Raw genomic sequence first — 13,775 nt, 5'->3', positions numbered from 1 at the left:
GCTGGCAACTGGTGTTGAGAACTGTTGGTGGCTGACGACAAGTAGTAGATTAGGGTGGCAAGGATAGGGGAATGGGGAAGGGGAAAGGGAAGAGGCTTCTTTTTCCCGAAAATGTCTTACCGAAATAAAAAAAAGGTTAGACATTTTCCTAAATAAGCTTTTCTTTTCCCGTATTTTGTAATAGGTTTTACCGTGGGAAATCATTTTTAGCCAAACAAACATTGGAAAAGGCTGAAAAGCTTTTATGGAAAATGTTTTCCTGGTAAATAAACGGAGCCTTAATTTGTTTTTCGGGAAGTATATTTTAGACTATGGACTATTATCTCCATGTAGGATTTTAATTTTATTATTTTAGAATAAAATATGCGATTCGAAACTGGACATAGAAATTTTTGTAAAATTATTTTCTGACGAAACCTGAGAACCAAGACAACACGAAACTAAACCAAAGGGTGGCAGATGATGGTTCGGTAGCATGAGACTATTGGTGGTCCGAAGGTGGCCGACGATAACCTAATTTTTTCCTTGTGGCGACGGTGGTTAGCGGTGACCGATAACAATGGTGACACAAAAACAACCGTGGAAAGATGGCAATGACAAAAATATGAACCGGTACCGCAACAGAAGTTCGTGGTGGCAAAATTGATGACCTAAAATATGCTTTGGGGTGAATTTTGTAATTTTATAATATTATTATTTTCTAGAATGAAGACCGCCTAAAACGAGTTATTGTTTATAGAATAAATCTAACACCAAAAATATAAGAATTGAAACGGCAGTGTCCGCAAGTGCATGGGTCAAATTATAATATAGTTCTACAACGAAATACCATAAGTATTCCAAGGATTGTACCTAGGGGAGGATGGAACAAATAATGAAAATATTTTTTTACAATACTAAGCCTAAGTAGTAATAGTTAATTCCTATATTACGATGGATCATAAAGTATATTAAGAAGATTAAAAAGAAATAAATAACAAAAATAAAGAAAGAAGGAAAGATAAGCAAATGAACTAAACCAATAAACCAGTTAGGAAGATTAACTCGCTTTAGGGTTTGCAACTAACTTCGGATTAGGGTTCTAGAGTAGATTAGTCATCGCTTCAAACAATTATTACCTCTTGACTCTAATTAACTTTATCGATTGGTTGATACTTGCTTATCGTCTGACATCACTTTCTCAACCAGGATAAATTACGATTTACTCGATTTGGCTTCATCTTCTGATCTCGTCTACCCTATGATAACTTATTAGGGTTGTCAAGCCTAACAATTTAAGAAAACGCAATTTATACCAACCAATCTATCTCGAGAAATCTCAAATCCTCCTTTAATCACATCCCCATCCACTCATTAATCTCCTTTAAGGGACTTAGCCACTCATGTTATTCATAATCTCAACTTCAATTGAATAACCATGTAAGAAACATGACCGATTCGAAGAAGAAAAGAGATTTGAATAATTGTGGATTGAGTATCGAATGGGAAACGGAGTAGCAAATCTCTCGATTGGAATAACAAAATAAAACAACTACAAAGAAGAATATAAAATGAATACTTTAATTAAATAAACAAGTTCTTGAATCAAAATTGATTCAAGAAGAAAAACAAAAAAGTATCTAAAAGTTGAAAAAAATTTCTAAACTACGAGATTTTTTTAAGGCGTCTGGACGATTTCACTACATTCAACCCCTAATGTCTTATTTATAAAGGTGTTAGCAGCCCAAGTTAGGTCTTCGACGCGTCTTAGGGCTTCATATGAGTTTGATTACGCGGACGAAAATAACCCTGAATTACTTGGGAAGGACGTCGATGTGTGTTGCAATACACTAAGGCTATGGCATAACACAACACCCAATTCTAGCCTTAGTCGATTGTTTGGTGCTTTGACAGCTCAGGAAACTTGTGCATCGCTCGTCTCTTGCTTCCACGTCAATTGCGTCTTTATATCTTCATTCTACACACTCAATTAAATACATTAGCATAACCTAAGGCCTGTGTCAACCTAGTAGATCACAACACCTACAAAATGTGTTGAAAAACACTTATTTTATTATATTCTAATCCTAAGGCCTAATTACCAAAAACGAAATATAAAATCCTAAATTGCTTAGAAAACAAGCTCCTTAAGTGCAAAATTAAACCAAATTAACTACTACATTTGACAGTAGATCAAAATCATGAAAACTTTGGTTGGTTAGAATCATTTAAATTTTATGCTTTTATGTTTATGAGGTAAGCATGATGATATTTATACGACTATGAATGTATATTAATGCATATATGAGATAAGCATGCCATATAGATTAAGGAAGAATGTCATATATTGATCATTCATGATTGAAATCAGATTTATAAAAACCTTGCATAATTTTTAAAATATTGAATGGGAGAAGGTCCCTAAATAATACCTACGACCTCCATTAATGGTCTCTTGTAATGGCATGGCAAGTGCACTACCCCATGGTAGGACTTTCATGTGGATCTTACTGAAGAGATTTCCTGAAAGTAAGACGAACTATCTTCTATTCATATGATAATTGGACCGACCTATTTGGTAGGTCTTATCATATGGAATAGCTAGAAGTACTAGCTTCAAAGAGGACAACTAGTCAAAGCATGCTACTCGGTGAAATTTTCCCACGACGACTCATTTCTAGTGCATGATGAGATATGTGTTGAGTTGATGATTATACACTCAAGATCTTCTAGTTAAGTAACTCTCCACAAAGCTCTACTTAAGTTAGACTGATGGTCAAACGTTACACAATTATTAGTACGTGCGAATTCCTAAGGAATTAGATTCATGTACTAATTGGATGAAAATCTATGTTCTTACTAGTTGATCATGATCACCCCACGATTGCTTGATTCAATGGTGTAGGAATTATCGTTACAATGACTTATAAAAGTTTCAAGGTTTAATGTAAGACGCATGCATCATTTTAATGCATGTTTTTAGAAATTTGAATATTAATCATTTAAGGCTTTGGAGACGCTAGACCCACATATTGGATAAAGATGCGAGGAAGTTGGACTCACAGGTAGAATTATGCATGTTTGTAGGATATCCAAAAGGATCAAATGATGGTTTGTTTTATAACTCGAAAGAGAAAATTGTTATAATGTCAACTCATGCTACTTTCCTTGAAGAAAGTTAAATGGATGACTTTAAATCTCGGATTAAAGATGTACTCAAAGAACTTTTGAGAATATACAAAACCTTTTAGAAATGGATCCAAAATCAACTCCTAATAGTAGACTTGCAAAAGGTCAGCTGCATAAGGTACTTCATCACAATGGGAAGGTCTTTGATAGGCCTGAGTTTTTCCAATTCGATGGAAGTATTTTTAGCATTTAGTCTGTCGAACAGGAAGATTATGATCCACTCACATATAACAAAGCAATGTAAAGTGTTGATTCCAAGCTTTGAAAAAATAGCTATGAAAACTGATATGGACTCTATGTATTCCAACTTAGTGTGGGAACTTGTAGATTTACTAAAAGGGATAAAAAACCATAGGATGGAAGTGGATCTACAAAAGGAAAAGAGATGCAGATGGAAAAGTGGAAACGTAAAAGGCCAGACTTGTAGCAAAAGGTTATACTCAGAAGGAAGGCATCAATTACGAAGAAACCTTCTCTCCGATTACCATTCTCAAGTCAATCCACATATTACTATCCATTGCAGCTACTCTCGATTATGAGATCTAACAAATGGATATCAAGATAACATTTTTGAATGGCTATCTTGAAGAGAGCATCTATATGATGCAACCCATAAGATATATAACTAAAGGAAATGAACATAAAGTTTGCAAACTTCTTAGATCCATATATGAACTGAAGCAAGCATCCTACTCATGGAATCAAAGATTTGATCAAGTGATCAAGACTTTTGGATTTGAGCAAAACATAGATAAACCTTGTGTTTATAAACATTTAGGGAATGAAAAGGTGGTCTTTCTCATTCTAATTGTCAATGACATTCTGCTAATTAGGAACGATGTAGGGAGGTTGTCATCAATTAAATTGTGGTTAAACCAATAGTTTAGCATGAAAGACTTGGAGAAGCTAATTTTCTTCTAAGCATTCAAATCCTAAGGGATCGAAAGAAAAAAGTGATAGCACTAACTCAAGCTTTACACATAGGCAAGATATTGGAGTGTTATGTAATGACCTATTTGAAGAAGGGAAATCAACCTTCCGTATCAGGATTTCATTTCTCTTTAGAGAACTGTCCTAAGACAACAGAAGAAAGAGAGAACATGAGAAAGGTTCTTTATGCTTCGGGAGTAGGAAGTCTCATGTATGTTATGTTATGTACACACCCAGATATCTATTTTGCAGTGGGGTTGGTAAGTCAATATTAGGTGAATCCAGGACTAAGATTTTAACACCCCTAACCCCTCTCCGTCAACGGATTAGATTATAGGCATTACTACAAAATCAATTATAATTTAAATCAAGCTATTTCAGTCAAATCATAGTGAAAGTTATGCATACTTAAATATGAATTTACAAATCTTTAAAAATGATTTTAGAACTAACAGAGCTAATTTGAAACAATTCTAGAAGTTTAGGGGAAAATTCAAAATGCTTAAAAATAAGGGACATACGGCCGTATGGCCAGGCTGTGTGGAATACCCTCGGGTTGTGACTTTTGAAATGAAGATACACGGCTGTGTCCCAGCCCGTGTAACTCTCTGACTTGGGCCACACAGCCGTGTCCCTGGCTGTGTGTTAGCCCATGTGTGACACTATGCTTATGCAATTATACCACACATTCAGCGCACACGCCTGTGTGTGACACAAGGCCATGTGAAAAATAGTGTCTCAGGCCGTGTGCACCTAAATGTACCTTAAAATTTAAGTTTACCATTTCCTACTTTCTTGGGCATTAAGCAACTCAAATACCAATCAGTTAACCTATTCACAATACGATTAAACATACTCAAAACATGCCAAAACATATAAACAAGGCATCATCCAAATCAAGGTTTCATGCATGCCAAAATCACCCATATTAACCTATCATATAGCTATGTAAGATATCAAGCTTAAAGTTACACACACACATATCAAGCCTTGAGTCAAACTAATATACCAAACATATGGCTTCAAACACAAACATATACTTATATACAATGATCGTCATTATACTTATAACCCAAATTTACATCACATTCACAAAAAAAATATCAACCAAAGACCTCCTAGGTACATGCTATTACAAAAATAAATATCACCACACTTGAGCTCGGGATCGTTGTTGGATGCTGAATCGGCAACCAAAAGAGAAGTACCTAACCTGTGCACTGAAAACAAAATTGCACGCTGAGTAAAACTCAGTGATATTTCTATAATCCAAACGTTTAAAGACATGATACGATACATGAATACTCAAATTGAATTATATAATCATACTACTATCTAAATATGCAATTACAAGATATCACCATTTCGATTTCATGCATATTATCACATTATTTCATGTTATGCTCAACTTTCACAAGTATTCATACTCAGTTGGTTTTAACATATATCTCAATTCAAATCACTTGCTATATAAATAGTTTTTCACAAATCATTTAACAATTCACTTATATAATGGCACAAACCAACCTATGTTCAATCCATGAGTGCATTACTCATATATCTCATTTATGTTGACAACATAATTCACGTTTCATTTTCCAATCCACTTTTTCATTTCCAATTCACATACTTTACCATTTCAATGTCAATTACATAAATTTATTATTTAATTACCCCTATTAACACGACCCAGACTCGGACAGATACACGGATCCAACCAACACACCAGTTTGGCACCCAGGGCCTCAAATGATAAATTTGACGTAATAACTACGCCTAGCGCTATATAAATTGATATCCAATGTCTCATTGGTTAAACCGAAAAAAATTGGCTCCTAGTGCCTCATCGACTCGAGGTCGAAGAAATCCCTGAACTCTTCCTATCTATGGCATGCCCTCTATACCCAACTTAGCCCGAAATAGTTAATAGGGTTCCATTTTAGTTACAAATACATCCAATGTCCAATTCTGATATTTGCACATTATCACATTTAAATATATATTCATTTCAATCTTCATATAATCAATACATCCATAATATATACCAAATCAATCCATTTCAATCAACTAAGAACTCAATTCAATCTCAAAGTACCAAAGTACTCACTTTAAATGCTTACCATATGCAATAATTCAAAATGTAATAATTAAAAACTTAATTCGAATTATAAAAACACAAACCGTGAATTCTGAGCTATTCAACATCGATTTTGTCCTTTCCCTTTTTAGTTGAGGATTTCGGTACAACATTAGCTACGAAATAAAACATTTAAAATGCATCAATATTACACCATTCAATTTCACATTAAATTCTTAACTTTTGCACTATATTTGCTTAAATTTCAATTTAGTCCTTATTTTTATACTAATTTCACTTTAAGCTAAATTTAACTCATTATTTTCAATTATACCCTTAAATTTCAAAATTTTCACACTTTAGTCCCTATTGCTCAAAATTAACAATTAATTCTACAATTCAATCCTTTTCCATTTCTAACTTAAAAATCTATCAATTTAATCTCTAATACTAAAACTATTTAACAATAACAACAACTAAAATCTTAATCAATACTAAAATTTCAACATAGGTCAGGTAGTTCTAAACACCGGGATTCCAAAAATATAAAAATTATAAAAAAAATAACTAAATTGTACTAACCAATTTTAAATTTGAACCTTAAGGTCCCTAGGTTTGCCACAACTTCTTCACCTTTTTCTCACTTTCTTTTCTTTTCTTTAATTTGCATGGAATGTTTCATATCATTCCACTTTTGTTTTATTTTACTTTCTATTATTATTATTTAATTATAATATATATACATGCATTTAGTTTTAAACTTATTTATTATTATAACATATATATATAATAAGTTTACATATATATAATATATATGCTATCCACTAATGCCGTCCACTTCAACAAGGAAAATGTATATTTAACACTTTAGCCCCTTAATTAATTTTAATCTATAATTCAATTTTTAATACTTATGCGATTTGATCCCTACACATTAACAACTTATAAATCATGTAAATTTACTTAATCAAAATCTAATTCACTACTAAACTAACCACGCATATATTAAATAAAAATATTTACGAGTTTGTTTTACAAAAATGAATCTCGAACTTCATTTTCTGACAACTTTGACTATTGGGTCGTTACAAAGATGTTGAATTTGGTGCCTTAAGTGTATTATTTTTGTCTAAGTACATTTGTAATTTTTCGAACAGATTCGTTAATAAAACTATTCATGAATTACATTAATACTTTGTTTATTTTCCTCACACAGTTTTTGCACGCAAAACAAAATGAAAGCAAATGCTACTTACTGGTTGTTTATTATTTAACTAATATTTAACGGTATTATATGGTTGGGTCATAATATGGAAAGATAGTTTCTATTAGTTGACGAACCTAAACATGTCCTTAATCTAACTGTAAATGAGCAGACAAATTGAAATACTACCCAATTGGGGAGATTCTTTGTCTTGCATTGGAGCGGATGACTCCTAGAAGATAGAGAAATAAATGTGACTAACAAGACTGACAGTACATTAGACAGGATACAAGCAAAATAGATCCTGAGTTCATTTATGGACTTATTCACTTGTGACATTCATAGTGTACCATGCCTAAATCCTAAGTGGATGACAGACTATGTATACGTGACTCGTACATTTTAATGTAAGTAAAAGCTTGAGTTCGAATAGATAAGGAATCGAAAACTGTTGTGTTAAGTGTACGACTTCTTCAGTATGTAGCATCATTTACAACAATGGAATTCATAGCTTAAGATATGGGTAAAAGATATCCTCTCGTTAGTACTACATGGTTGATGAAAAGTAAACTTGACCACAGGTTGTTCATCTTTGTGATGGATGACTTCATCACTATTTGATAGTGATTGACTTTTCATGAAAGAAGATGTAATGATTACCATGAGATAAAATAGGATCATATTTGGAGAGCAGATATTTTCCTAAAGAGATCAAGGATATCATACGAGGTAACACACTTATGACAAGGTCATAGGGTGAGCACTGAGTAGTTGCTTTCGTAATGGTTTGTCGCTTGGGAGAGCTTAGTCACGATACTATAGTGGAATGACTTCGTGACTAAATGATTTTATAATTAATAGGCAAAAAGCTTAAACTTAATTATAAATTATTTGAACCCTAATTACATATGTCCAATTGGTCCCTTCGCTAGCTCATTGAAACCAGAAATGAATTGCGTGTTTGAGTCAAAATTAACGAAATGAATAGAAACAGAGAAATGGAAAACATTCATAAATGATTATGGCTTTCTCCGAAATGGAGAAATGCAATCATTTGGAAATGAATGCAGGTTTCTCAAAACTAAAAATGAAAATAAAAATGAAAATAAAGATGAGAAATGATCCATTTGCAAATATATATGGATTACGCAGAAATGAGCAGAAGAATGAGTTTATGTTTTTAAGTAGTTTTAAAGCCCAAAAATGAAAATAAATCATTCGATCATAATGAAAAAGTTTAGTTGTGAAATATTGCATATATTTTCTTGGAAATTATACTAGGGGTAAAATCATCATAATTTTACTGGAGTAAAATTGGGATGAGAAAATTATTTAATTGGAAAGTTAATCTTTATTTTGGAAAAAAGAAAAATATGTATTTGGCTGGATTAAATTATAAAGTGATGGGTTAAAAGTCTAGAAACCAAATATAATTGGGCCCAATACAATTAGAGGCCCAAATCCCCATCATAATATATATGAGGGGAAACACACTATTAGCCCCTTTCCCTCTTCTAGTTGGACTAGGAAGTTATTTTTCTATTTGAAATAAACCTCTACAATTCAATAAGGGTTCTATCTTTTCTTTCTATAAATAGATTACATAGATAGAGCTATTTATATAAGTTGGAGAGATTGTTACTCTACTGAAAAATAGAGAGAATTTATTCTCAACTATTAAATATATTTTCTAGAATAACAATTCTATTGGTTTCTATTAAAGAAGACAAAATTTTTGTTTTCACCCCAAAGATAAAAGAAAACTTTTTCTAGTTCTATGTTTTAATTCCATTGGTTCAAGCCCACATTCGAAGCAATTCGTGGTACGAGTAGCAGAGTAGATAATTTTTTTGAAGGCCAAAAAACATCAAGGATCTGCTTATCTAAAAACACAGGTATGATTTCGGTTCAAGGTTTATTGTTATAAATATCACAAAGTGGGTCGATTTTTAAAATTTTAATTTTTCGTTGTGTAAGAAAACCATTTTCAAATCGAATTTTTATCAGAGCCAAGTTGTGCTATTTTTATAGTGTAAATGGAGACCGAATCTTTCTCTATTCATCTTATTTGATAAGATGTGAGATTCTTGTAATCATTTGCATGTTTAGGGGAATGTATGTGAATGAATATATAATTATTTTATTGTTATGGATGTTAAAATAATTTTAACAAAGTTGTGGTTCTTAGAAATTTATTTGTAATTTAAATTACTTTTTGGGCATTTATATTTTAGATTGTGGACTATTATTTCCAAAAAGGGTTGTATTTATTTATTTAGAATAAAATATGTGAACCGAAAATAGACATAAAAAATTTTGTAAAATTCTTTCCCAGCAAAACCCGAAAAACAAAACGAAGGAAACCAGGCCTAGTAGAGCCAACGATGGCCGACAGTGGTCCAACAGCGATGACATGGAAACGATAACGAAGAGATGATAACGAAGAAAATACAATCGCGACCATTTCAAGATCATGAGTAAGATAATTATTTTCATAAGGTTTTAACTGTCGAGAAGCATAAGCTACTACTTTCCCTACCTGCATCAGTACACAACCCAAAATGTTGAGAGATGGATCATTATAAACAACATATGTTACCCAGACTCAGGCTGAGTCAACACTGAAGCTTTTGTCAACATGTTTTTTAACTAATCAAAACTCTATTGGCACTTATCAGAACAAACAAACTCAACATTTTTTTGTAGTAATCTGGTCATCAATGAAGCAATGATTGATAAATTTTTAACAAAATGACGATAATAACCTACTAAAACTAGGAAACTTCGTACTTCAGAAACATTTTTCGGAGTTTTCCAATTCATTACAGCAGAAACTTTACTCAGATCGACTTGAATCCCGTCAGCTGATACTATGTGACCCAAAAATCCAACCTCGCAAAGCCAGAATTCACATTTACTAAACTTTGCACACAACTATTTTTCTCTCAAAGTCTGTAACACAATTCTCAAGTGTTGAGCATGCTTTGATTCTATCTTAGAATAGATCTATATATCATCGATAAACACAACCACAAATCTATCCAAATGAGGCCGAAAAACCCGATTCATTTAATCCATAAAAGTATCAAGGGCATTAGTCAAACCAAATGGCATTACCAAAAACTCATAATGACCGTAACAAGTTTTGAAAGTGGTCTTTGACACATTATAGTCTTTAACCCGCAAATGATAATACTTGGATCTGATATCTATCTTCAAGAACACTGTGGCACCTTTTAATTGGTCAAACAAATCGTCAATACATGGCAAGGGGTACTTATTCTTTATTGTAACTTTGTTCAACTGTCTGTAGTCTATACACAATCTCAAAGAGCCGTCTTTCTTTTTCACAAACATCACAGGTGCACCCAGGGAGATACACTCGGTCGAATAAACCCTCTGTCTATCAACTCTTGCAACTGTGCTTTTAATTCTTTTAATCTAGCAGGTGCCATACGATACGGTGGTATCGATATCGATGCAGTTCCAGGAACCAGATCAATCACAAATTCAACTCGGTCTGAAGGGAAACATGGTAACTTTTTAGGATGTACATCTGTAAACTCACTAACAACCGGTAACTGTTCTAACTTTGACTTTGAATCTCTGGTATCAAGAAAGTATGCTAGAAATGTTTCACTACCTTTACATATCCATCTCTGTGCAGAAATAGCTAAAATGATTCTACCAATGCTATTCGGCCCATCAGATTCAATTGAAATCATCTCTCCCGTCTGACATTTCAAATCAATCTGTTTCTGTCTACAGTTTACCACAGCATCATGTAATGATATCCAATCTATACCCAAAATAACATCAAATTCTCGAAAGGGTAGTAACATTAAATCGTCAAGGAATTCACAACCTCTAACTTTCAATGAACATTTACGACAAACTAAGAATGAGTAACTTGAATATCATATTCAGTTGATTCAACAAGTAATTTCTTTTCTGTTACTAATGCAGTGCAAATATAAGAATGAGTTGACTCAAGGTCAATCAGTGTATACACAGTAAAATCAAAGAGATAAAATGTACTAGCAATCACATCAGGTACATCAGCTTTCTCTCTGGCTTGGATGGCATATTTGCGAGCAAGTGCTCTAGCCTCAAACCGAACAACGGTGTTTTTTACTCCCGTACGAGTAGTCCCAACAGTACTGTTCTGGCTTGGACGTCTACCTTTCTGAGATGTAGACATTTGCTTTTCATTATGTTATTCATTTTCCTTTAACTGTTTTAGATAGTTCCAAAAAAATAATCAGTCGATCCACATCTATAACATGCTTCCAACTTAGCTCTGCACTTGCCAGGATAAAATTTTTCACAATGTTTACAACTGGGCTTCGGAGTGTTCCATACACTTCCCACACTATCAAATGGTTTTATAGGAGATTTAAAGTCATACTGAATCGATTTATTTTTGTTCGAATGGTCAGACACTAAGTAGCTCGACTAAATTCCTCTTTAATCTTCTTTATTGGTGGTACAGACTTAGAAGAACTTCCTTGTTAAACTCTCGAATCTGTCTACCCTTTTGTATTTTGCGATTGTACACTTCTTCCATTTTCTGTACACGATCAGATAAAATAACAAATTCTCAAATTTCATTACCTCCGATCATCATTCTAATTTCATCATTTAGGACATCTTTAAACCGGATACACATCTCTTCTTCAATATGAACAATTTTTCGGGCATATTTACTAAGATACACAAACTCTCTCTCATACTCAGTCACTGACTTATTTCCTTGTCGTAACTCAACGAATTCCCTATTTTTCTTGTCCAGATACCATTTCCTACATACTTTTTTTTAAACTCGGTCTAAAAGAAATCCCAAGAAATTTTCTCTCTAGGTACCACAGCTACCAACGTAGTCCACCAACTATACACTTCCTCTTTTAAAAATGAAATGACACATCTAAGAAAATCATCGAGATGGCAAGCCTTTTCTTCGAAAACTTGTAATATATTCTGAAGTCAATACTCAGCTTTACCTAGATCATCTTTAGATCTACCCCGAAATTCTTCAACACCACACTTTCTAAGTTTCTCTATTGGAATACGTCGACTAGATTCAATCACAAGAGGAGGTGGAGGTACAATCGGAGGTATAACAAGGGGTGGAGGTCGTTAAGCCGGAGTATTCATTTGCATAAACTCCTTGAACCACTAGTTTATAAACTTGAAAAACATATTTTTAAGTTCATGTTCTTGTACTTGTGGAATTGGGATATTACTACTTGTCCCTTGATCTGAGGTCGGTCTATTACTATTAACCTCATCATTACACGATCAGATTCGTCTGACATCATTACAATATATAAGAAGAACAAGGGTTAGATCAGATCAAACATGTCACACTATTACAAGTTTATATGGCATGTAATTCTAGACATTTCACATGCTACGTTTAGCTCGAGAACCGACTAAATTGTAGCTCTAATACCACTAATGTAACACCCCTAACTTATCTCTGTCGTCGAATTAGGCTTACAAAGTATTACTAAACAATTAGAACCATTTAAACATATTGTCATTCAATATTATAATCATATCATAAAATATTCATACTCATGCATTTTGTCCCTAAATCGAGCTTTCGAGGCCCTAAAAATAATTTAAAAACAATCTGGGACCAATTTGAAACAATTTGGAAAGTTTAGGAAAAAGATGCAAAATTTGTAAAACACAGTCATACGGTCGTGTACCTAAACGGCTGAGACACACGCCCATGTCTTAGGCCGTGTAACAATCGAACTAGGGACACACAGTCATGTCCTAGCCCGTGTCCTCACCTATGTAACTCTTTGAGTAGGGTCACACGGCCATGTCATACGCCCGTGTGCCAGGCTGTGTAGCCTCTAAGTTGCCTTACACGCCCGTGTGTCAGGCCGTGTGTTAGCCTGTAGAACTCACTGACTTGCACCTTAAAGAACTCATCAAATGACACACGGCCATGTTGCTAAGACGTGTGTCACACATGGCTTAGTCACATGCCCGTGTCTCAGGCCATGTGAACCTAAAATGAACTTTAAACAATAAGTTTACTATTTCAAGCTTACTTAGACTCTAAGTAATCCATTTACCAGCCAAAAGACCTATTCAAAATGACATTAAAGCTAAAAACATGCCAAATCAACATCCTAAGTGCCTAACCAATGTATCCTCAGTGATGCCACAAGTATATACAATTATACAACAAAATGAATCATCAATCACAACTTATCAATTTACAAAATAACACACCTAACCAATGTGCCTATCATAGGCACCTCAAATACAACATTGCATTAACACATATCATTCATATTTTCATTAAAACATATTACCTCATTCTCATATTCACATGAGTTGATTATGTGCACTTAAGATCATAATTAACCTTTTACA

This window comes from Gossypium hirsutum, chromosome D09 (genome assembly GCF_007990345.1).
Source record: "Gossypium hirsutum isolate 1008001.06 chromosome D09, Gossypium_hirsutum_v2.1, whole genome shotgun sequence".
Classification (NCBI taxonomy): domain Eukaryota; kingdom Viridiplantae; phylum Streptophyta; class Magnoliopsida; order Malvales; family Malvaceae; genus Gossypium; species Gossypium hirsutum.
The sequence above is the reverse complement of the archived record's forward strand: the minus strand, read 5'-3'. Positions refer to the sequence as shown.